The sequence below is a fragment of the Thunnus maccoyii genome, chromosome 23, assembly GCF_910596095.1.
Source record: "Thunnus maccoyii chromosome 23, fThuMac1.1, whole genome shotgun sequence".
Classification (NCBI taxonomy): domain Eukaryota; kingdom Metazoa; phylum Chordata; class Actinopteri; order Scombriformes; family Scombridae; genus Thunnus; species Thunnus maccoyii.
This window is the reverse complement of record NC_056555.1, coordinates 13,290,319-13,313,030: the sequence shown is the minus strand read 5'-3', so window position 1 is coordinate 13,313,030 and position 22,712 is coordinate 13,290,319. Positions and strand designations below refer to the sequence as shown.

At 40.4% G+C, this 22,712-nt stretch overlaps 1 protein-coding gene and 9 non-coding genes across 10 annotated transcripts in view; 4 read left to right on the top strand and 6 right to left on the bottom strand.

The window, feature by feature from the left end:
• The first annotated feature begins 4,357 nt into the window (after positions 1-4,357).
• Positions 4,358-4,469, top strand: trnal-caa. Its single transcript has 2 exons — positions 4,358-4,395; positions 4,424-4,469. It is a non-coding gene; the product is annotated as a tRNA-Leu (tRNA).
• Positions 4,470-4,858: 389 nt separating this feature from the next.
• On the top strand, positions 4,859-4,969 carry trnal-caa. The gene is made up of 2 exons: positions 4,859-4,896; positions 4,924-4,969. It is a non-coding gene; the product is annotated as a tRNA-Leu (tRNA).
• Positions 4,970-5,817: 848 nt separating this feature from the next.
• trnal-caa lies at positions 5,818-5,928 on the top strand. The gene is made up of 2 exons: positions 5,818-5,855; positions 5,883-5,928. It is a non-coding gene; the product is annotated as a tRNA-Leu (tRNA).
• A 797-nt stretch (positions 5,929-6,725) lies between these two features.
• Positions 6,726-22,712, top strand: part of wnt5b (wingless-type MMTV integration site family, member 5b) — an 84,161-nt gene continuing 68,174 nt past the window's right edge. The window contains exon 1 of the mRNA XM_042402982.1: positions 6,726-6,806. The gene's annotated coding sequence lies outside the window, so the exon portion shown is untranslated. The remainder of the gene's footprint in view (positions 6,807-22,712) is intronic.
• trnak-cuu lies at positions 13,181-13,253 on the bottom strand. The gene has a single exon. It is a non-coding gene; the product is annotated as a tRNA-Lys (tRNA).
• Positions 13,822-13,894, bottom strand: trnak-cuu. The gene has a single exon. It is a non-coding gene; the product is annotated as a tRNA-Lys (tRNA).
• trnak-cuu lies at positions 15,275-15,347 on the bottom strand. The gene has a single exon. It is a non-coding gene; the product is annotated as a tRNA-Lys (tRNA).
• Positions 16,174-16,246, bottom strand: trnak-cuu. The gene has a single exon. It is a non-coding gene; the product is annotated as a tRNA-Lys (tRNA).
• trnak-cuu lies at positions 16,963-17,035 on the bottom strand. Its single transcript has one exon. It is a non-coding gene; the product is annotated as a tRNA-Lys (tRNA).
• Positions 17,625-17,697, bottom strand: trnak-cuu. Its single transcript has one exon. It is a non-coding gene; the product is annotated as a tRNA-Lys (tRNA).

Below are 22,712 nucleotides of genomic sequence, written 5' to 3'. Positions count from 1 at the left end.
ATTCTGTCTATGTTTGTCTGTCTCAGATATTTGACAGGTGAACACTGTTGCACATCCTGACATTTTGTACCAATTCCTTTATTCTCTCACTCACACTGTCCCTTGCACAGTGGAAAATTTTGTTAAAGATTCCAGACATGTTTTAGGAAATATACAAGTACTGTGCTTTGAATAATAATTTTTGATATGGTTTTTTCCCCAAAAAAGATGATACAAGATGTCTCATACCTCACTGACAAGTCCATTCTCCGTGTTTGTGCACTGGAGGCTTCAAGTTTCCAGTTGCATACTGGACCATGATTGGCTCCCAGACTAGTATGTTCGTATTTACACCCCTTAAACTCAGAGAAACTTTCCACTTTCAGCAGATGAAAGTGAAAACAGCCTTCTGGTGTCAAACTCTGCACACACATCATTCTGCACAGTGAAGCTCAAACATGCAAGTGAAGTAACAATAAGTAAAACATGTTTTGCAGATGGTATAATGTTTGTTATGTTTTGAAGATGACTGTCATTTATACTTCTTCACTCAAGTCCTCCTCCACTCAAAAATATGTTTTTCTTCTTGTTCCTACAGTTGGATGTTTGAGCTTCACTGTGCAGAGTTTGACACTAGAAGGTTGTTTTCACATTCATCTGCTGAAAGTGGAAAGTTTCTTTGTGCTCATTGAAAATCCAATTTTAAGGGGCGGGCCTACAAGCATGATTTGTGACATCACAACTAGTTTGGAGCCAATCGTGGTCCAATATTCAACTTACACGAGTGTGATTTGGAAACTTTGGAAGCCTCCTGTGCACATGGACTTTACAGTGAAGTAGGAGACATTTTGTGTCTGGCAGTTAAAATTTACAATCGAAATTTATTTGCATATTCATAGATTTTGGATTTTTTAATGAGGGAGAAAGAGGAGATGCCATTTTTTGTGGAAAAACATCAGACACACAATATTGTTCCAAGCAGAGTATTTCTATATGTCTTAATACATGTCTGTACCTACACGCTGTAGCTGATGTTGCTTCCTTGAAAATGTAGCCACACGTCGGGGCAAAGGCAGCTACGGAGAAAGCACGTAGAACTGGGACTGGATTTGTCTGTGGCCTGTGGGACTCCCATTAACCCCTTACGTCAATTATAAATCCAGTTTAAGGGCAAATGATACAGAAAAATCTGTCCTTAACTTCTCTGACCTTCCCTTTCCTTCTCTCTCACTATCTCCCCCTTTCACATGCAGACTAAACTGCGTCTCTTATCTTGTCACCAGTGGTTTATTTTCCTACCCTCCCACAATAATGACATTATTCCATACCCAAGGCTTCCCTATCTAGACCAGTATCCTTCAAAGAGGCCCCATCCTGTTCCAGTTCTGCACCACACACTAGCCACATCATTACTACTGTTTGAAATGACCAACGACTCATCCCAAAGTGAAGTGTTTCCCAATAACCTGGACTCAAATCAGATTTATGCTACGCACAGTTTAAACTTGACGTGTTTAGTAACTTTAACTGTTTTTTTGGTGCCAAATAGAAGAATGAAGGAAACATTTTAGGCCAGAAAGAGGGTGAACGAAGATGATTAATGACACAGAGGAGTCGACTGTGTGGAAAGTGCCCCACATACACACTTCCTTTTGGAACTTGCATATGGCAGCAGCTTGGCGTAATGAATTGTGAGACTCATTCAACTAGAAAACCCGGGTTTAAAGGCCCCACCCGGCTCCGCTAACCTTGAACCTCCACCCTGACCTGACCTTTAACCTCCCCTGTGAAGAATTTCCCAAGCAAGGATCAAACCAGCATCAGGTTTTTAGAGCTGTTCTGTTTTTCACACAATAAAACATATCAAACACACCGAGAGCCGACTCCTTGACAGTCTGTAAATGTAGCATATGTGCTGGTGTTTACCGTCACATATGGCAACGCTTTGCGTCTGCCCGTGTGTCCGTACCTGGGTTTGCGTGGAGGATCGGTTCTGCTTTCTCCATCTACTGTCCTAATAAAAGCCAGTGGAGGGAGACAGAAGGAATGGACAGAGCGAGAAAGAGGCGGAGGGAAAGAGAAACGCATGTATGACTCCCTGATTTATGTGATGGAGAGAGAGAGAGAGAGGGAGGGAGAGATAGATAGGAAAGAGTGGAGACACAACCCACTGAGCACCAGACATCATTCATCTTCTTGTCTCTGCTGTAACTCTTCTGTAGCTCCGATTCTCTTTGAGCTGCGTGTGACACAGTTTCAGAACACGCAGTAAGTGCATGTTACATGTTAAAACATCAAAAATATTCATCAAAGAAGTTCATATGTACAATATTCCCACAAAAACCTCATCTAAGATGGAGACGTCCTTTCAGTTTCAAGTCTTACAATAAGCTCCAGCCTTGATTTTGCCCAATCAGCGTGACAGAAAGCAGAGAGTAGAACAAATATAGGCTTAAAAATGTCTTTTTTAAATGTAATTTCTGCATCATATATATCTTTTTTAGCTATTTGACTGAAGTTGAATAACAGCTGGATTCACTTGCAAGCTTAAAATCAAATCCTGAGTCGTGTCCCAATTCCAGACCACGTACTAACATTGATCATATTTTGAGTTTGTAGTGAGTTCATTCCAGAAAAGTGACAAACTTAAGAATACTGAAAGACGTCGGTATGCAAACTAAATTCCTTGATTTTTGCGTCTGCTGCTCAAGGACTCTCAAAATGCATTGTGCAAAGGATGTTTGGGAGTGGCTCACGGCGAGGAATGATGGTGAAAAACAGCTTCAGGGACACTTCAGAAACATTTTTGCTTTTTCTAGAGCTGAAAAAAGTCAAGTAGTCAATTAGTGGATTTAAAGAAAATTAGTCTGCAACAGTTGTGATAATCAGTATAATCCAAATTATTCCATGCATCAAGCAAAAACGCCAAACATGACTTGGTTTCTCCTTCTCAAATGTGAGGATTTGTTGCTTTTTCTGGTTTTATATAATTGTAAATTGAATAATTTTTGGGGTTTGGACTGTTGGTTGGACAAAACAAGCAAACTTGGGCTCTGGGAAATTGTGAGTGGCATTTTTCTGGCATTTTATAAACTAAATGGTAGCTTAATTGACAGTGTTGTCGCAATAATCTTGTACAAAACAGAAAACGACGTTGACTTCTTCTACACTAACTGCAAAAACATACTATGATAATAAGCATTAAGCATATGAGGTATGCACTATACTGTATATGGGTGGAGGTTTCCACGCAAGAGACTGTACTTTGGAAACTTTTCTTATCCATACGTACTTGTGTTTTAGACTTTGTGCAATGATTTTCTCATGAGTTAGCCTGTTTTGGGTTTTTTCTGTCTCACACACACACACACACACCTCTGTTTGCAGAGATCCAGTGTCGATAAGATCCCACTGATACTGGTGATTTACAGCACAAAAAACATAGATGTCCTTGAGATAATATATGTTTGTGTGCACGTGTGTGTAGTTAAAAGTATCTACATACGGTGTAGCCTGTCTCTCCATATATAGAGTATATATGTTATATATATAGTGGAGGGCTGAGACACATGAGGAACCGGGAGGAGAAATAAAAAGTGAGTGACTGCAGAGGAAGTGGGGAGGGCTTGCTTTGGCTTTGAGACGATGTGGTTTCAATCATCACACATCACATCACACATGACTGAAAAGAAAAAGAAAGAGAGAGTGATGGAGAGAAAGAGAAACAGAGGGAGAAGAAGGAGGGAGGGAGGGCTGAGAGCAAAACAAACAGCAGCTCAAATTAAAACACACATTCAGGGTATATTACATATTCTCAAGCTAAATAATTCATGATCTCAGTGCGGTTTGGTGGCGTAATCTCGTTTCTTGTTGGTTTTGGGATATTTTTATTTTTTGCATTCAGATTTTGCTTTATTGTCTCTAATAAATGGTTTGTGAAGTAAACTAATTACTGTCCTGTAGTTGGGATGAATGGGAAAATGAGGGGCGGGCGGAGAGAGCTGGCGAGATGGAAGGGACAGAAGGAGGCAGTGAGCAGTAGGAAAAACTTTTGAGAGGAAATAAAAACAATGTGAGAGGAGTGGAGCTGCTAAAATAAGCTGTTAGCCACTGACAGTCCAAACATCCAGCAACACTGATGACATTTTCCTCTTCTTTTTTTTTTTTTTTTCCTCCTTCATCTGGCCATTTGTGTGACTTTTTAGAGAAAATTTCTCCCAAGCTGCCGTGTCCCGACACGAGAGAGGGAGGAATAGACAGATTAGGGTTCACAGTCAGACCGCGTTAAGAAGACGTTTTCACTGTAATGCAACCAAAGCTGGCGGAGAATTCTACGTGAAAACCACAAAGCAATGTCGTTGACCTCAAAATGTCAGTTGTCAGGATGGCCGAGCGGTCTAAGGCGCCAGACTCAAGGGATGACTCCTTCCTGAGCAAAAGGGACTTCTGGTCTCCACATGGAGGCGTGGGTTCAAATCCCACTCCTGACAGAGGTTTTACCTGCAAGATTCATCCCAGTTAAATGATTAAACATATGTAAGACGAGTTACCCCCTGAACATGTATGTACATGTAGTAGTCTCCAATCTGAACTGTGTAAAAGTCACAGTGCAAGGTCAACTGCACAGGTGAGCTATGTTAAGGTGATTATTAGCATTAATATAAGTTTGGAGGCAACGTGAAGCAGCTTGGCTGAGCTGATAGCTGAGTTATGATTCTGTCAGCACTGTTGCGAAATCATTTAATGTTGCAAAGGGGAAAAAAAAAATCTTGACAACTTTTAATAAACATAAATCAAACTGCAAGTGAAAGGCAGAGACAGATGCTTGATGTGGGGTGAAATTCACAAATCATCTGTTACATTTTTCTTTCTGTCAGTTGTCAGGATGGCCGAGCGGTCTAAGGCGCCAGACTCAAGGCTTGAATCCTTCCTGAGCAAAGGGACTTCTGGTCTCCACATGGAGGCGTGGGTTCAAATCCCACTCCTGACAAAATGTTTACCTGCAAGTTTCATCCTTGTAGTTTTATTACGCAGGTTTCTCCTTGAATAAATCATGAAGGAACAGAGGATAAAGGATAGTTTCACAATTTATCAAGTCTTAAAACGATAGTAAAGTGCCCAAATGACATTTTTTTGCTATAATCATCCCTCCTGTTCATACTGACCATTAAGGGATCCTTTCATAATGCACTTTCAATGTAAGTGATGGGGGATAAAATCCGCAGTCCTTCCTCTGTGCAAAAATCTATTTAAAGTTTATTTGAAGCTAATATGAAGCTTCAGCCAGCCAGTCGTCCACATTAGTCACTAGTTTTTACTGTCTTTTTAGTGCCAAAGTCCCTCTTTTTGTTACCATACTTCCACTGCAACTACACAAGGAAACCCTGTTTGTCAGACACACACAAAACAGGGGAAATCTTTACTAAAAACGACTGTGGAAGATATCAACTTTATTTGACTAACTCAGACATCTCAAGCCTCTTTTCAGATAAACTTTTAAATACAGTTTTGTTCCTCATCACTTATATATTAAAAGTTCATTTGGAGGTGATCTTTTCTCAGTATGAACAGGAGGAATGATTACAGCGAGGAAAAACCTGTTTCAATGTTCATTTGAGCACCTTTACTGTTGTTTTAAGACAGACTGATACCCTATATTTTAATTAACCGACAAAAGTAGCTGCACAGGTGAGCTGCATTAATCTGATTGTCACACCGTGTAGGAATAAAATAAGTCTGACATGTTTTAGATGTTAGACAGAAAGGGATTAAACTAATTATAAAACTACAGCTAACTGAGTTTTGTGAACTCGTCACTGACTTTTACCACCATCAGTTGTCAGGATGGCCGAGCGGTCTAAGGCGCCAGACTCAAGGCTTGAATCCTTCCTGAGCAAAGGGACTTCTGGTCTCCAAATGGAGGCGTGGGTTCAAATCCCACTCCTGACATGTGTTTTGCACCCATGATTCATCCCCTCTTATCTGGTAATGATCGAGAGACACACTTTTCTCTCCTCCTGTTTCTGCGTAAAACCATACACTTTCTCTCTCTCTCCTTCTCTATTTCTCTCTCTCTCTTTCTCTCTCTCTCTCTCTCTCGCAGCGGTGTGCAGGCGGGCAGTTTCCACATCGGAGCAGAGCAGAGCAGTCAGACGGCTCACACACAAACAGAGAGTGAACTTCAGGGCTCTTTTGTTTCACTCGGCTCAAACTTCTCGCTCGTGTTCCTCGACGCGTAAAACTTTGGAGATAACCCTCCCTCCTCCTTCTCCTCCTCCTCCTCCCCCCCCTCTCTCCCTCTCTCTCTCCCTCTGCGTGCGTAATTAGTTGGAGAGCCTTTGGAAACTTGTGATGGCTGTGAAGAAATCTCACTTTATTTCTGACACCTGTTGCTGAGGACACAGCGCACACACACACGTACACAATAGGAGCGTGTGCCACTGATTTTTCAGCTCATGCTTGCGTTCTTACATGACAAGAGGGGACTTTTTTTTTGGTGGCTGACAGGTCCACGGATCGCCGCAGGCTTCGTTATACTTCTGTGTATTCCAATAAATCAACTTTTTGTGACTCAGACAAGGACTTTCGTGCAGTATCTGTGCGTGAAGGTGATCGAGCAACAAAAGGAAGGGCGTTTATTGTGTCAAAATAGGCGTCAAACTTGTGAGCGCTGCGCTGCAGGCTGCTGCGGGGAACAACACCGATCTGTCTGTAGTTTACCAGCCGGACAGAGTCACACTTTTCGGGGCTTGTGCGCTTCGGATGGTGGGAGGAGAAACTTTTCTTGGACAGCTGAGCAACAACTGGATTCAAGCAAACCAGAGCAGGTAAGAAATATAAAGATTTTATAATGAAGTTTTGAAAGAGAGGGGATAAGTACACAAATGCTGCAGGGATATCATAGAAATATTGTAGACGGGGATTTAAGAGTTGTGACTACAACGTAACAATGATTTTTCTGTGATATACAAATTAATTCTAGTCCTATATGGTTGTTATTATATGTCATTTAATCTTTTCTGACAGTTTTTTGACTCTAACATCTGTATCCTGATGAGTTTGATAAGTGGAGCTTTACTGGACTTAATACACAGTTTTGAACTTGACCACTGTTGAGTAAAACTTGCGCTCTGAACAGGTTATAAACATCTGAAGTCAATGTGAGAAACTTTAAACTTCTCCACTGGGTTTGGACTTTGCTCCGTTTGAACTTGTAGACGTTTTGTCCCCACAATGTTTCCGTTGTCACAGTCTACTTACAGAATGGGCTTATTTCATGACAGTGGTGAAATGCAGTGTGTGTGTATGTCTGCGTGTGTGTGTCTGTGTGTGTGTGTGTGTGTGTGTGTGAAGGCTGCCCTCTCGCTTTGCGGTGGAGACCAGGACTATTTTGGTCGAAATGTTGCACAAATGTTTCTCTCAGTAGAGAGAAGCTGCTCTGCCTTCATCTGGGCCAGAGGCTGTTATTGCATCTAACTGCACACTGAAACAAGTCTGTAAGAATCAGGATCTCTTTTTTAAAAATACTTAAAGTGTCTCGGTGACTCTGGTGTTGCATCTCATTCAACAGAAAATGTAATATAACAGGTCCGTATTCTAATATACATGGATGTACTGTGCACAATAGGTGGCAGCTATAGGTCAGAGGTCACAAATGCAAATAAAATATTAATAGCATGGAGGTAAAATGTATGGAAGTCCTAAACTTTTGAGGAGTGTGGACATTTTTTTAGCTGGTGAAGTTGAAGTGGTCCAATGTAAAGACATTTGTGCTGAGATTATAAGTTCAAGATGTGATATCTTAAAAAATGCTCTGTAGAAAACACAGAAACTCAACTTTAGTGTTTTGTACATATGTTGTTTTTTCTTGTTTTTTCCACGACTGTAAAGGGTTTTAAATTGTGTCTGAATGTTCTGTACATTCAGTCATAAAGTGGATTTCAAGACATTTAAAGTAACAAGACAAAAAAAGTTTGTGAACAGGTGATTTCATAAAGAAAGAAGTTTGATTTTGTGTGTGTGTTTTTCCATATTGGGCAATGGGATGACCTAGAAGACTAACTTAGGCTTTATGGTGACCTTTGACCCCAGTCCATCTCACTAGACTCACACACAAGCAACATGATCCATTAGGCATTAGGAAGTGTGTCAAAACCAAACTTTTTTTTTGAGTTTGAGGGAACAGAACAAACACCACAAAACTTAAAAACAGGGTCATTGAGTTTGATTGATCTTTCTCAGAAGAGGCAAAGGCATGCATACTATGACAAAGAAAATACATGACTTAGCCCAATTTCAGCAGAAAAGTATAGTAACACAGACATGCACACTTTCAAAAGTAAGAAAATGCACAATAAAGGAACATTTTATTCACCATGATACATCAGAAAGTCACATTTATCTAACTTGAGACAAAGACGTCTTCGTTTTTTGTGATTCATTTAAACTTTACCCCCACTTTTCTCGTTTGTGAAAAGGCCGACTTAACAGAGAAAAGTACGTTTTTCGGTCTGTCATCACGTCTGAAAGCAGACCTATCAGATTCATTTTCAACATGCGATGGCTGCAGAAAGCTGAGGTCGTCTCTGGCGGTGACGTCTCCGGTTCGCTTTGCACTTTTATGGTTCTAAGCCTGAAACCCACATTAGCTGTGGACCGGACTGACAGCCAGGCTGATAAACCCTGCAAGAGGAGAGGAAGTGTGTGTGTGTGTGTCTGTGTGTGTGTGTGTATGTGTGTGTGTGTGTGTGTGAGTGATAGATAGTGTTAGATGTGTAGATAGAGGTGGTGAAAAGTGTTGCTGTCAACAAGTTAGCCATTAGAGAGAGATAATCTCTCTTCCTCCTCCCCTCCCTGTCTACTCAGTCAACTTCTGTTCTTTCTCTTCCCTCCCTCTCGCTGTTTCATTCATGACGTTATTTTCTATATGAGTCAGTTTTATCTTTTCTCTTTCTTTTCTTTGTTTCAGTCACCTATCTGTTCTCTATTTACTCTCTGTCTTTCTCTCGTCTCATGTTGGGTTTGACGTTAAGGGTGTCTGTCTGTCAGGATTTTATTTTTCTCATTTCAGTTTGAAAAATTGACATATGAGGAAGCAGATTGGTTTTACCCCCTTCAAAAAAAAAAAAAGATTTGTTTCTCTTGAGGACGTTTCAAACACTTTCCAGGCTTATTTCCTTTCATTCACTCCTCGTCTCAACTCTCTCTGTAGTAGCGAGTAACACAAATTACCTAAAAACTAAAATTAATAACAGATTCATGTGGGAACAACATCAAAAAAAAAACAGGCCTTTGTTAAGTAAATGTGTCTGGATGCATTTAAAAAAATGTGTATTCTAGGAATTTTCTCATTTCTTTCTTCACATACCTCTGTCTGTCTGCTTGTCTGCCCTCCAACTGGTGAGAAAGACCTTTTCTTTAACTAAACACTGAAGTGCTGCTTGAGTGTCTTGTCCTTCGGGACTCGGTATTTAGGGAAGGGGAGTAAGTGTGTGTGTGTGTGTTTCCACGCCAGACACTTGAGAGGATGGGATGTCTGCAAACATCAATGAATCCTCAAGGTCATTCGAGAGTGTTTTTGTGAAGTGTGTGTGTGTGTGTGTGTGTGTATGTGTCTGCGTTTGTCCCATGTGTTCAGGCACAATAGATTAGGGAATGTTTTTTAATTTAACAACCCTCTGAAAGTTGACTATTCAGTGTGTGAATGTGTTTGCATTTCTTTGTCTGTGCGTGTGTGTCTGAGAGGAGGGAGTCTTTAACACTGGATGTGTTACATGTGTGTATTTTAGCCCCGTGGGAGCACTAATGGCTAACATGGCCTTACACACACACACACACACACACACACACACAAACACACATACACACACAGACGGTGGTCCATGTGAAGAGGATGGCTTCTCCAGCTCTCCAGTTGAAGAGCCAGTATTTTAAACACTGGTCTCTGATTGGTTGACTGGAATCCTGGGAATTCCTCCCAGGACACTGTATGACAGCGGCCGGCTTAACCCCTGCACCTCTGCTGTGTGTGTGTGTGTGTGTGTGTGTGTCTGTGCGTATGTGTGTGTGAGCCGTTTTTAGCCAGTTTGGTTTGTGGGATGACTGCGCTGACTCGGCAGAGAGATCCGTTAATATACTTCAGTAAAAGCTTAGCTCCACATTTGATGTAACAACTCTATTTTTCTCAATCACGCTCTGATTCGACTTTTCACATTTCCAGACATTAAATGTTGTACACACTCCACCAGGGCTCTCCTCATCATGAAAACAGTCTTTAGGAGACTAGGAATTCATTGTATGCTTATTTTTTCAAATCCTTTTCATGTTGCAAAAACACCAATTTCAAATTTATCAAAGAAGTGATTTTGCATTCTCTTTTGATGACAATTTCTAATTTTGAGAACGCACATGTTGAGATGCTGTCCACTGTAAGTTTTAATACAAGTCAAAAAATGATTAAAAAGTTGATTATAATGTTATATATCTTGTAGTTGTGGTCCTTTCCATAATTTATGTGAACCTTTTGACCTTTTGGGAGGTTAAGAGCTAATATTGTATTTTGTAAAGACTGTTTTGATTGAAAGATGATTGAAGAAACTTGTACAATATACCGGAGAAGACTTTCTGATGCAGAACATGTATTTTTTTTCATCTAGTAATCCAATATTTTTTAACAAGACTAAGATTAGCATTTTTATTATTATTATAGCAAATAATCACTAAATAAGCTTTGCATTTATGTGCTCACCAATCAAAGTATTTAATTTTGTACCTGATGATGAGAAATAGATGAAAAGTCAGGGGATGTCCAATGTTACTACAACTCATCCTGAAGGGAAGATGAATGTCTTGCAATTGCAAAAATTTCCTTGCAGTTCATCAAATAGTTGTTGACATATGGAACGACCGACCAACGTCGCCATCATACAACCACAAAAACAAGTGATGGATAAATAGTTTCTTTATTATCCTTCTTAATATCCACTGAAATGTTCGAGCCACTTGAAAACATATTATAATAGAAGTTGACAACTTCACTCAGAGGAGCAGCCTGCACTTTAAGCCTGCTCCTTTTGTGTGTATATCGTGTGTGTGTGTGTGTGTGTGTGTGTGTGTGTGTGCAGTGTGGCCATGCGGTACTCATTATGGTCAAGTGCTGCGTGTGTATGCATTTCTGCATGTATGTGTGCACTCAAAATGTGACCCTGCGGTATTCGTTACGGTGTCTGTGCTCAGCATTCTCGACGCCTGCACGTGTGTGTGTGTGTGTATGTCTGTGTGTGTTTTAGGCCTTTCTGGGCTGGTGGTTCAGGGCTATGCAGTGATGTCATCGGGGCGGCAGGGTGGGGTAACATGGGGTTAGAGTTTGGCAGAGGTCCTGATTCCAGCAGCCCTCAAAATGCGTGTCTGACCAGTAAGTATGTGACTGTCCCTGCTTGTCCGTGTGTTTGCGTGTGTGTGTTATATGGTCAGTGGTAGTGGTCACCAGCTGTATGCTAGCAATGTCCTACACTAATAGTAAAAGTGGTTTATTGGACACTTTATAGAGCCTGAAACCATTTTATAAATCCGGCAGGCTGGTACAAGGGGACAGTCACAGACCAAACGGCCGCAAGCCACACAGCGTCAGACCAGAGGAGATGCAATTACAGAGCAGCATTGTGTCCAAGCTAACCTCTTCTGACCGCTGACTTCATTTACATGAAATCCAGTGTTCCAACTCGATAATGACAGTAAGAAATTCCCTTAACCATGTAAGGCTATTGTCGCTGTATGAAGAACAAAAAGACACAGAGCAAAAGCAGATTTCATTAGCATTTTGAAACTATTTACATGCTACTGTCAGGTGTATAGATAGAACCTCAAACTGACGACATCTTATTTTTTCATTTTATATATATTCCTTTATTATTCATATCTGACTCTGATTGCGGTCATAGTTATGAGAAAGGAAGTGCTGCAAGGCCAGATTTTATCAGGATACTTTATAATCCACTTACACTCAAGTTGTCAGTTTATTAGGTACACCTAACTCAAACTCATGCAGTCTAACACAACGACCCTGCAATAAATCCTGCCCTCACAGAGATTATAATGTTGAGTTTTGCTGAAACTGTTTCAGAGAAGTCAACTTTATGGTCATTTTGGTAGCTGTAGTTTGTGGAGGTGTTGAAATGTGCTGAGTTATACTGAGAGGTGTCTCTAATATTTTGTCCACCCCACTTATATCAGAGAGTAGGCTAACTAATTGTATGTGGCTACCAAGTGTATATTCATTTCAGCACATAAAGGTCAGATTGTTTAGTGTTTTTGACTGTATAATTAGTTTTTTCCACACTACAGGGGTATTTTAGCTGCTGTCTGCTCATTTTAATACAAATTTACTTTAGTTATAACCTGTTTAAATGTTTAAAATTGCATTTTTAATGTAAAACTGTTTGACATGTATACCTTGTTCAAAATGTGCCAAATAAGTTTAGAAAAGAAATAAGAAAAGAAAAGGTTAGAATAATGAATGTGCTCTGCCATCTAGTCTCAAATAAAAGGCTTGAAGCACAGTGGTTCTAGTTTCTCAAACATTGCCACAAAGGTAGCAACGAGACTGAGAGATTGTCTGGATGTTGGATATTTCAAAACTCTGACATTGCAATGTAATGAGAAGAGCATTCAGACATTATATGGGGAATAAGAATGTACAGCCATTATAAACAGCATTATCAATCTCCTCTTCCCTGCTCTCTCTGCTCAGTGGCCCCCTGATCCAACGCTGATAAAACTATCAACAGCACACCTGCACCGGGCTGGAAAGCTGACACACACACACACACACGCACACACACACACACAGACTACCACACGGACTATAGATGAAGACAAACCCAGACAGATGGGGACAAGAATCTTATTTCGCGCATGCTCACTTCAGTCTATTCTCCTCTGCTTTTAAATGTCTCTCTTTCCAACTTTCTCCTTTTCCATCTCTCTTCATTTTAACTCTGTTGCTCGCATTTCAGTGTCCAAATGTTGTCTTTTCTGCGTTTGTGTGGTAGTGATGTTAGTCTAGCAGCAGAGTTAGGATAGTGATAAGATAGTGTTTGATCTCAAAGAGTCAAGAGGACTACATCTTTATCAGAGACTAGTTTCAGCCGCAGACATTCTTGGATCTCAAAGATGTCCTCAATCACTCTCCCAAAAACGCCAGCGCCCAACGTGGGGCTCGAACCCACGACCCTGAGATTAAGAGTCTCATGCTCTACCGACTGAGCTAGCCGGGCTTGTGAAGCTTATTTATATACACTCAAAAACAGATATGGTGGTAAATATACACAATCAGCCAGACTTTTACGTCATTTATATGTTTCAAGGACTGCATGACACACACTTATATCTGCACCCTCAGTGTCACGCTGAAGGATATTTAAACCAGAGATCGTAGATAAATAAACCTTCATCCAGAATGTTTTCAGAACTTTTCCAGAATTGCGACAGCATAACTTAGTGCTGTTGCTCTTTAAAAACGTCAACAGGCCAAAGAGAGCGTGATGTTATATTTGGCTGCTGAAGATGTGCTATCCAGTGCTTTCCTTTCTCCCCCTTCCATCATTGAAGTGCTGCCCTAAAACATCATCACCCACTGAAGGGCTTGAAGTCACAACTTTGACATTAAGAGTCTTGTACTTTATCGATTTAGCTAGCTGGGCTACAGGGATAGTGTTTACATACGCTACATGCTACATAGCTGATTTGATCATGAATGCAACACTTTTCATAACCTCAAAGGTAGTTTGGTGTGTCTAGTTACTCATTTCATCATTGTTTAAATCAGCCTCTCTAAAACTCCAGCGCCCAACGTGGGGCTCGAACCCACGACCCTGAGATTAAGAGTCTCATGCTCTACCGACTGAGCTAGCCGGGCTCATGCAACATAAAGCTGTACACTCAGAAACAGGTATGGTGGTAAATGTACACAGCCAGAGTTTCACATCATTTATATGTTTCAACAATAGCATGACACAAACTCATACCGTGACCAGTTGGGTGATGTCCATGTTATGTTTTTGCTGTGTGAGTGCAGGGAAAAGTATGTCTGAATTTTAATCTGAACCAACCCAAAATGTTCTTACCATATAATCTAACAAATATTAAGGAATATATATATATATATATTCTGATTCTTTATCTCCAGCTCTGTGTTTAAAATGCTTATGACAAAAGATTCCTGGTATATTCTTGGGAAATAATTTTATTTAACCCTTTTTATGTAGGTGTAGCTTTGTTTTCATTGCAGATAAATAGATTTTTCCAGAACTTTTCCAGCATTGCAACAGTGTAACTTAGTGCTGTTGATCTCTGAAAATGTCAGCAGAGCAAAGAAAGATGTTATATTTGGCTACTGAAGATGTGTTATCTAATACTTTCCTTTCTCCCACCTCCATCTTTGAAGTGCTGCCCTAAAACATCATCACCCATTGAAGGGCTTGAAGTCACAACTTTAAGATTAAGAGTCTTGTTCCATTATTTAGCAAAAGGCCACATGCTACATAGCTGATTGGATCATGAATTCAACACTTCATAACCTCAAAGGTAGTTTGGTGTGTCTAGTTACTCATTTCATCATTGTCTAAATCAACCCAACATGGGGCTCGACCCCCCAACCCTGAGATTAAGAGTCTCATGCTCTACTGACTGAGCTAGCCGGGCTTGAGATGTTGTGTGTTGTACACTCAAAACAGGAATGGTCATAAATGTACACAATCAGTCAGACTTTTACATCATTTATATGTTTCAAGGATAGCATGACACACACTCATATCTGCACCCAGTTTAACATCGCCTCATGTCAGTGTTTTTGCTGTGTGAGTGCAGAGAAAAGTATGCCTGAATTTTAATCTTAAAATAGATTTTCATGCAGTATTTTTCCAGAACTTTTCTAGAATTGCAACAGTGTAACCTTGTGCTGTTACTCTTTGAAAACATCAACAGGCCAAAGAAAGATGTTATATTTGGCTACTGAAGATGTGTTATCTAATACTTTCCTTTCTCCCACCTCCATCTTTGAAGTGCTGCCCTAAAACATCATCTCTCGTTGAAGGGCTTGAAGTCACAACTTTGACATTAAGAGTCTTGTACTTTATCGATTGAGTTAGCTGGGCTACAGGGATAGTGTTTACATAATGCCACATGCTACATAACTGAATTGATCATGAATTCAACAGTGTTCATAACCTCAAAGGTAGTTTGGTGTGTCTAGTTACTCATTGCATCATTGTCTAAATCAGCCTCTCTAAAACACCAGCGCCCAACGTGGGGCTCGAACCCACGACCCTGAGATTAAGAGTCTCATGCTCTACCGACTGAGCTAGCCGGGCTAGAGGTACTCAGATAAATGTACACAACCAGCCAGATTTTTACGTAGTCTATATGTTTCAAGGACAGCATGACACAAACCCATATCTGCACCCTCAGTGTCATGCTGAAGGATATTTAAACCAGAGATCCAGTTTAACATCGCCTCATGTCAAGTCAAGTCAAGTCAAATCAATTTTATTTATATAGCGCCAAATCATAACAGAAGTTATCTCAGGGCACTTTTCACATAGAGCAGGTCTAGAAAGTACTCTTTATTTTGCAAAGACCCAACATTCCCCCATGAGCAAGCACCTGATGACAGCGGCAAGGAGAAACTCCCCTTTAACAGGAAGAAACTTTGAGCAGAAAAGGGCTCTAGGTCGGCGGCCATCTGCCTTGACCGGTTGGGTGATGTTTGTGTTATGTTTTTGCTGTGTGAGTGCAGAGAAAAGTATGCCTGAATGTTGTTTTCATTGTAGATAAATAGATGTTCATCCAGCATTTTTCCAGAACCTTTCCAGAGTTGCAACAGTGTAACTTTGTGCTGTTACTCTTTCAAAACGTTGACAGGCCAAATAGAGTGTGGTGTTACATTTGGCTACTGAAGATGTGTTATCTAATACTTTCCTTTCTCTGACCTCATTGAAGTGCTGCCCTAAAACATCATCACCCACTGAGGGGCTTGATGTCACAACTTTAAGATTAAGAGTCTTGTTCTATTATTTAGCATAATGCCACATAGATGATTTGATCATGAATGCAGTACTTTTCATAACCTCAAAGGTAGTTTGGTGTGTGTAGTTACTCATTTCATCATTGTCTAAATCAGCCTCTCTAAAACTCCAGCGCCCAACGTGGGGCTCGAACCCACGACCCTGAGATTAAGAGTCTCATGCTCTACCGACTGAGCTAGCCGGGCTTGTGTAACTTATTTATGTACACTCAAAACAGGTATGGTCATAAATGTGCACAATCAGTGTCATGCTGAAGGATATTTAAACTACAGAGCCAGTTTAACATCACCTCATGTCTGTTTTTGCTGTGTGAGTGCAAAGAAAAGTATGCCTGAATTTTAATCTGAATTGTTAATAAATCCAACCCAAAATGTTCCTTCCATATAATCTACCAAATATTAAAGAATATCAACAAATCCCCAGTTTTCTTTATCTCCAGTTCTGTGTTTAAAATGCTTATAACAAATGATTCCTGGTGTATTATTGGGAAATAATTTTATTTAACTGTTTTTATATAATTGTAGCTTTGTTTTTATTGAAGATAAATAGATGTTCATCCAGCATTTTTCCAGAACTTCAGCAGCATTGCAACAGTGTAACTTAGTGCTTTTGCTCTTTGAAAACGTCAACAGGCCAAAGAAAGATGTTATATTTGGCTACTGAAGATGTGTTATCTAATACTTTCCTTTCTCCCACTTCCATCTTTGAAGTGCTGCCCTAAAACATCAAATCACACTGAGGGGTTTGAAGTCACAACTTTGACATTAAGAGTCTTGTACTAATATGTAGCATAGTGTCACATGCTACATAGCTGATTTGATCATGAATGCAGCACTTTTCATAGTTTGGTGTGTATAGTTACTCATTGCATCACTGTCTAAATCACCCCCCAAAACACCAGCGCCCAACGTGGGGCTCGAACCCACGACCCTGAGATTAAGAGTCTCATGCTCTACCGACTGAGCTAGCCGGGCTTGTGTAATTTATGTACACTCAAAACAGGTATGGTCATAAATGTGCACAATCAGTGTCATGCTGAAGGATATTTAAACCAGAGAGCCAGTTTAACATCACCTCATGTCTGTTTTTGCTGTGTGAGTGCAGAGAAAAGTATGCCTGAATTTTAATCTGAACTGTTAATAAATCCAACCCAAAATGTTCCTACCATAGATAAATAGACGTTCATCCAGCATTTTTCTAGAACTTTTCCAGAATTGCAACAGTGTAACTTAGTGCTGTTACTCTTTGAAAACATCAACAGGCCAAAGATGTTATATTTGGCTACTGAAGATGTGCTTTTCAACACTTTCCTTTCTCCCACCTCCATCTTTGAAGTGCTGCCCTAAAACATCAAAACCCATTGAAGGGCTTGAAGTCACAACTTTAAGATTAACAGTCTTGTACTTCATCGATTTAGCTAGCTGGGCTACAGAGTTAGTGTTTACATAATGCCACATAGCTGATTTGATCATGAATTCAACACTTTTCATAACCTCAAAGGTAGTTTGGTGTGTCTATTTAGTCATTGCATCACTGTCTAAATCAGCCTCTCTAAAACTCCAGCGCCCAACGTGGGGCTCGAACCCACGACCCTGAGATTAAGAGTCTCATGCTCTACCGACTGAGCTAGCCGGGCTGCACTTCCTCTTTTCACAGTACAGTAATTTCCTACAGTGCTAATACTAACGTGGACCAGAGTAAACCAGTAGTCTGCACTCTACTGAGCTGTGTGGTTTGTCACTAAGTCTGGTTTGGTTTGAACTTCAAACTTCTGATGTGTCATCAAGGTGTTAGAATGTTTTTTTGTTGATGTTTACAGTAAATTACTTCCTGCTACATAACCTTAGATGGCTTGATGAGGTTTGGGCGTAGACTGTGTGTCCTGCGCCCTCCCGCTGTGTTGACCCATTATAAATCACTTCACCCTATCACTGTCAGCCAGTCAAAACACAGCAATGAATGAAGCTGTTCAAATCAGCAGGGTGGTCCTCTACACACACGCACATACACACACACACACACACATACACACACACACACTGAAAGCATGCTGACTCACACATTTTTCGTAGGGTGAGCACGTTCATTGCAGAGGCAACAGTTTGGCAAAAACAGGTGAAAGTGTGCAGTGTTCATGTGTGTGTGTGTGTGAGTGTGTGTTTAGAGGACTGAGAGAGACGAGGGGTGAAAGAAAGTAGAAGTCCAGAGGCAGAGGAAGAAAGGATGAAGGTAACAGAAGAGCAATAAAGACGTTTAGTCAGTCAGATGAGAGGAAACGCTGCCTCTTACTGGTCATCGTCTGCTACTACAACAGATCAAAGAAAACGGAGAGAGAGGGGAAACAGAAAGAGTGAAATCCTTGAGTTTTATATCTCTTCATATTTGTGGTTCTCTCTTTTACGCCTCGTGGTTTTTGATCACTTTGCTGTTTCAGCCTTTCTGCTGCTATGTGGAGAATATAAATAACACACTTTGAAATAAACTGCATGAAATAAAGACAGAAAGAGAGGGAATTTAAACCGTCCTTTCGCAACACCTGAATAAGAGCTGTTTGTGAGTCATACCACATGTAATATATAGTGTGACTGTGATCCATAAAGCATCTGTTTTTGAGTTTCACATCTCAACTAGAAAGGCTTCTCACTCTCTGTTTCTGTGTTTTTAGGTGTTTTTTGTGATTTTTTTTTTCTTCTCATCTTTTGCTTCTTCTGATTCCTCTCTTGTCTTTTCCTCTGCTAAAGTGTGCACTGGGAAGTGTGTGCAATATAATGAGATTCCCAGTGCCCAGGTGCTCTTTCTAGATAATTACTAAGTGTGTTTTTTCCTGTAGCCAATCCTCAAACTGAAGCAAGACTAAATCTGTCAGCACGTACACACACTCGCACTCATGGAGGAGGGAGAGAGAGAAAGAGAGAGCATCAAAATAAATTTATTCCCACCATCTTCTTTCTGATTGCGAGCTAGCCACTGTCCTGTCCTCTCTAACTCTCATCCTTTGATTTTTTTTATTTCAATCTTATCAATCCTCTGTTTGTCTTTTTCTCTTTTCTCGCTTTGTCTTTCTTTCTCTTTTCCTTTTCCCATTTTCTCTCCTGACCATCCTTACCTCTCTCTATCTATACCCCATTTTGACCGCAGTGTGTGTGTGTGTGTGTGTGTGTGTGCAGAAGAAGGATCGACAGCACATAAGTCAATTGTCTGGAGGGGGGAAAAAATCACAGAGGAAGCAGACAACATTGATTTACACACAGTTTTTTGTTCTTCAAAACACATCCATCACTGATTGGCTAAAATGATTTATCACTGTGAGGAGGGTACTGATTGTAGCAGAGTTTTCATAGACGGGACTAACAGGACCAGAGAGTACTGCATTGCGTTAAAAGAGGACACTGACTCTTTGCCAAATTAGCTTTTTGGATAACGAAAAAGACTGTAGCAGTTTTACCTCCATCTGTCTCCTGTTTCTTTGTGGTTATATGATGCTACTTACTGTCCACTGACTGCCTAGACTGCAGTTAATTAAATAAACTGTGCACCAAAACCTTTACTCAATCTTAAAATGAAGCGACTGTCTTTGTTAAAGTTCTTTTATCAGATTTTTGATGAAATATTGTACTCAACCACTTTTGAAAAGGCAAAAAAAAAACTGAGTTTGCATTAGCCTCATTTCTAGTACAAAGCAATCTCTTTGGGTTTGCTATAGATAAGATACCATGGTCAGTGCTTTGGAATGATATTCTATTATTCTTTTCACCCTTGTAGTGATAATACCAGAGTTTCTTTTTTTGTCTCAGCAACAGAAAGCACTTGGCATCTCTCTGAGCACACAAACAAGCATCCTTTTCATGAAGCTGCTGAATCTCTGTCTGGTTCTATTTGGATCAATGGGGGTGATGGTTGGTAGAGAAACAAAATCTGTTTAGTTGTGGGATTCAAAAAATCTGAACAGTGAATCAACAACACTCTCCAATCCCTTCTGCAGCTACTGTTGAGAAGCCTTTGAGCAAAGCTGATCCAGCGTATCAGTCTGTGGTCGAAAAGCTCTCACACTCTGCTGATCTTTGGATGAAAAAAGGGTTAAAAAACACTTCTGTAGCGCCGTTTCTCTTGAATTTCATCCTGCATATTTTAACACAAGCAGCAGCATATATTTCACATCAGTGAATGTCTGCGGCTGCCGCGCCACTGCGTCATCTGTCAAATGTGCACGCCGCTTGAATTGAGATCAGAATTGTGGTATTCATTACATTCAATAAATGTACAGGGATCTGTCTCGTTGGCATTGGTGCAAGGACGTTCTGTATACATGCAGCGCTGGCACGCGTGTGACAGCGACAGCAGGACTTCATGGACATCAGACAGTTGCTCTAAAATTAGGCATTTAAATGAAGCAGCTTTTTCTGTGGTTTTTGGATGAGTATGACTAAAATTAAATTGGCTTGAATATACTTTTTAATCTCAAGTTGCAGTATTTTAAAAAAGCAATGGCATACTACATTGTCCAAATGTTTCTATTTGTACATAAATGTGGAATTATATGCAATTTTACTTAATTGCTTGACATTTATCTCTTTTATAGCACGTGCATTTGTATTTATGGACATCTGGTTCATCCCACATAGGATTACAAGATACAGATTTATGTTAAACATTGGACATCTTTCAGTAACACACACAGAGGAAACCAAAAGAAAGACATCAGTTATAACATTATATATACTGTACATAAACATCATTTCATATATTTATGCACCACATTTCAAAAAAATTGTTAACCTATCTGGAAGAAACTAAATTCAAGTTGTCAAATGTTTTGCCTTGTTTGGTTCAGGAGGGTTAAAGTTTTAGTGTGTGGTGCTGCAGTAACTGTGGACACAGACAGAGGGCGCTAGATAACTGGAACTGACTGGACACATGAGAGGAGAGGAGGAGGGAGAAAAAAAAGAAAAAGGGCACAGGGGTGAGAGGAAATAGGGGAGATGGAGGGTAAGAGAATGAGAGGAGTGAGCAGGAGAAGAGAAAGAAAGAGGAAACTGAAGGTTTGTAAGGGAGAGCAAGGACATAAATGAAGAGATAGCACTTAAAGGCGACATTTTAAACACTAGTGTGAATTCTTCCCCCTTCATCCTCTCTTCCTTTCTCTCCGTTTCTCCCGTGAAGAGTTTGTTTTTGTTTTTGAGGCTTTCACCAAATTAACGTCAGAAGGCACAGCTATTCTTCCACCCTTCATCTATCTCACTTTACTTCTTTCTCTTCCTCTCTCACTCCCTTCCTCCGTCTGACCACAGCCCCTCTCTCCCCCCCTCCATCCTTCCATCATGCATGGTTGGGTCCAGGCCATTTGCTTCCACTCCAGCAGGGCTGTACCATTAGTGACCAGCAGGGGAATTGTTGTTCTCTGCATGCAGCTGGGTACAGGTGTGCTGATGCTCTCTCTCTCTGTGTGTGTGTGTGTGTGTTTGTGCTGACCATCAGCATCAGTGTCAGTATAGTCTCATAAAACACACACACACACACACACAAACAGAGTTGCTCTGGTTGGCTATGCTCACACTACAGTAATGATTCTTATTTATTACAACTTCAGTCTTGTATGGTTTTCCAACATCCCTTTCAGTAATAATAATATACTAAATTAATTGCTGAAATCTTGCAACGTGGTGCCTTTACTAATAAGAAGTCAGATGATCATACAGGTTTTATATACAAACTCTCACGTAGACCAAACTTGTTTGTGCAAAATAATCGCAACTGAAACTGTCTGTTGTTGACGTACAGACAGACTTTAGATCATCTGGTTTAACTGTTTTTTGATCCTCTGACCACTTATTTCTCGCCCCACCAGATCTCAGCAATTACCTTAGTGAGTGCAGTGTTATCATAACTAAAGCCGAAACAATTAGTTGTTAAGTTGATAAGTCAATTTACCATCATTTTTGTAAGCAAGAATATCAAACAAATCACTGGTTTCAGCTTTTCAAATGTGGATATTTTCTGTATACTGAATATCTTTGGATGAAAGAATTTGGATACATTTGAGATATTTTAAGATGTCAGCTTGGGTTCTGGTAACTTAAGATGGGCATTTTTTGCTATTTGCTGATATTCTGTCGGCCAAACTACAGTATAAATCAGTTAAATAGTCAGTAGATGAATCAATAATTAAAATATTTGTTGGTTGCAGCCCCCTATAATAACCAACAGAAACGATGACCAAAGCTACAAATACAAGACTGGAGTTGTAATAAATAAGACTGATCATTTAGGGATACAACCCATTGTATGCACACTGCTGCATAGTTTAAAGCAAACCTACTCTCTCTGTCACGCACACACACACACACACACACACATACACACACACACACTAGCCAGCAAAGTGTGACTCAACAGAAATCTGTTTCTCTCCATTGTCTTTCTCTATCAGTCTCTATGTCTGTCCCTGTCTCTGTCATCAACCCCCCTCTCCTCTTCTTTCAATCTCGCCTTGCTTCTCCCCCTCACTTTGTCTACCCCCCCTTTTCCCCAACCCTTGATACACACACACACACACGCAAACACACATACACACACACACCCCTCTAGCTCTCCCCTCAGCCTTGCCCACCCTCTGTGGGCGCTGTGCCCAGAGAGAGGCAGCATGAGCTGGGC